This window comes from Schistocerca americana, unplaced genomic scaffold (genome assembly GCF_021461395.2).
Source record: "Schistocerca americana isolate TAMUIC-IGC-003095 unplaced genomic scaffold, iqSchAmer2.1 HiC_scaffold_248, whole genome shotgun sequence".
NCBI classification, from domain to species: Eukaryota; Metazoa; Arthropoda; class Insecta; order Orthoptera; family Acrididae; genus Schistocerca; species Schistocerca americana.
This window is the reverse complement of record NW_025725959.1, coordinates 195,001-197,500: the sequence shown is the minus strand read 5'-3', so window position 1 is coordinate 197,500 and position 2,500 is coordinate 195,001. Positions and strand designations below refer to the sequence as shown.

The following is a 2,500-nucleotide window of genomic DNA, read 5'->3' as shown; positions in this document are numbered from 1 at the left end:
CCTAACCCGCGTTGCGCCTTAACCCAACCCGCGTTGCGCCTTAACCCAACCCGCGTTGCGCCTTAACCCAACCCGCGTTGGGCCTTAACCCAACACGCGTTGGGCCTTAACCCAACACGCGTTGGGCCTTAACCCAACACGCGTTGGGCCTTAACCCAACACGCGTTGGGCCTTAACCCAACACGCGTTGGGCCTTAACCCAACACGCGTTGGGCCTTAACCCAACACGCGTTGGGCCTTAACCCAACACGCGTTGGGCCTTAACCCAACACGCGTTGGGCCTTAACCCAACACGCGTTGGGCCTTAACCCAACACGCGTTGGGCCTTAACCCAACACGCGTTGGGCCTTAACCCAACACGCGTTGGGCCTTAACCCAACACACGTTGGGCCTTAACCCAACACACGTTGGGCCTTAACCCAACACACGTTGGGCCTTAACCCAACACACGTTGGGCCTTAACCCAACACACGTTGGGCCTTAACCCAACACACGTTGGGCCTTAACCCAACACACGTTGGGCCTTAACCTGCTCTGTAATTGTCATACGACGCGTTAAATTAGTGTAGTGTTGCCTAACTGCAACCCCCGCAATATAGTTTGCTACCCGCACTGCCCGGTCCCCAGAGTATCGCTTCATGTTAAACACCTTGCAGCTATACACTGTAATGCGGATGGCAGCAGGACGTACATGCTCAATGCCCTTCGCAGTTGTTCATTGGCATTCGCATGGCGAAGCACAGCCTACGTTGTGGTACGGCTTGTGTCAACTGTCCGCTGATGTTGTACGTCCAAATCACACACTGTACTGCACATTGGTCCTCATGTACTGAATGATACATCGTGGTACATGTGTGACCGTACCACGACTGCGCCAACAACGGCGAACCATACGGTCCAAATATTGTGCACTCAGCTACGTGTCGTCTCCCTATAAGAGCTGGATTGCAGTATGGTATGCCGTGGATGGCGATCAGCATGAGCCGTCTGTTGATGTAGTGGCGCGTGTTGTCAGACGTAGTCGTCTCTTCTCACTCACCGTGATAGCATGGTGCACTGCGTTCCACATCTGCGACATGCGACAGAGGCCGGTTGACAGTCGTTCGCGCAATGGACATCGCATACGTACGGGGGCCACCTTCCACGTGTTCGCGAAGCGTGCACATGTTGTTGCGTGTATGTGGGCAGACATAGTGTGTCGTGACACCTGACACAGGCATGCAACAATCGTTGAATTTGCAAATGGCGATGGACGTCTACGTTTGCTGGTGACGTTACGCAAATGAACAACTGGTAAACCGTTGTGGTGCGGTTGTTCTCGCTAGAGGTGAATCAGTGATGGCGACGATCGGTTGAGCTACCAACCGGTTGTTTCAGCGATACCCACCATGCCCACGAACGTGAATGGCATGTGGGTGTGAAGCGATACGCGGCGGTGGCTGGGTGGGACCGTCCCCGGCCGGTGAGGGGGGGCCTCCCGGCGTGCTGGCCGCGCGGTGCGTGGGCGCACGCGCTACAGCCGGCTGGTGGGGGCGGCCAGTGGCAGGCGCGCCGGCCGACGGAGGCGGCAGGCGGCGCAGCTGCGCGCCGGCGCACCCTGCACGCGGCGCCGTGCGGCCAAAGTAGGTCCTCGCGGGCCCGGTGCGAAGCGCGGTGGACATCTGCAGTGTGCTGGTCCGATTGAGGACTGTGTGCGCTGAGGATGCGCCGCCGCCCGGCGCTCGGCGCCGCGACGCCGTCTGCTGCTCGGTCGCCTCTGCGGTTCTCGCAGGTGGTTTGTATCGCAGCTGTGCGGACGTGTTGGCGCGTTCGCTTCGGCACCCAAGTGGGGCTTTTGTCCTTCTGTGGCGCTGGCGTTGGAGCTGCCGGCCACCGTAGGTGGCGCGTGTTGTCTCCCGCCGGCAATGCCACGACAGCACGCTCCCGGGCCTCTGTCGGCAGCGGCAAGCTCAGTTGGGAGCACGGGTGGTCGCACCTAAAGCGTCTACTCGCCAAACTCCGGGCGATTGCGCCTCTCTCGAACCCGACCAAGTACTTAGGACGGCGCTGCGCGCCGCCGGGACCTGAGAGGGTTTCGAGGTGTATTGTGCAGGGGAGCTCAGCCTCCTCCTGTTTGCAGAATAATTGAGCGGACGCTTGCGTGTTCGCGCGGGCCCCCGGGACACACTCCCGGGCGGCCGGCTGCTCAGCTCTAGTTGACGCAGCTCCCTGGTTGATCCTGCCAGTAGTCATATGCTTGTCTCAAAGATTAAGCCATGCATGTCTCAGTACAAGCCGCATTAAGGTGAAACCGCGAATGGCTCATTAAATCAGTTATGGTTCCTTAGATCGTACCCACGTTACTTGGATAACTGTGGTAATTCTAGAGCTAATACATGCAAACAGAGTCCCGACCAGAGATGGAAGGGACGCTTTTATTAGATCAAAACCAATCGGTCGGCTCGTCCGGTCCGTTTGCCTTGGTGACTCTGAATAACTTTGGGCTGATCGCACGGTCCTC

At 58.6% G+C, this 2,500-nt stretch overlaps 1 non-coding gene across 1 annotated transcript in view; it reads left to right on the top strand.

The window, feature by feature from the left end:
* Window positions 1–2,205: 2,205 nt before the first annotated feature.
* LOC124576340 overlaps window positions 2,206–2,500 on the top strand; it is a 1,910-nt gene continuing 1,615 nt past the window's right edge. Inside the window, exon 1 of the ribosomal RNA XR_006972515.1 lies at window positions 2,206–2,500. This exon is cut by the window's right edge and continues 1,615 nt beyond it. This is a non-coding gene — a ribosomal RNA (small subunit ribosomal RNA).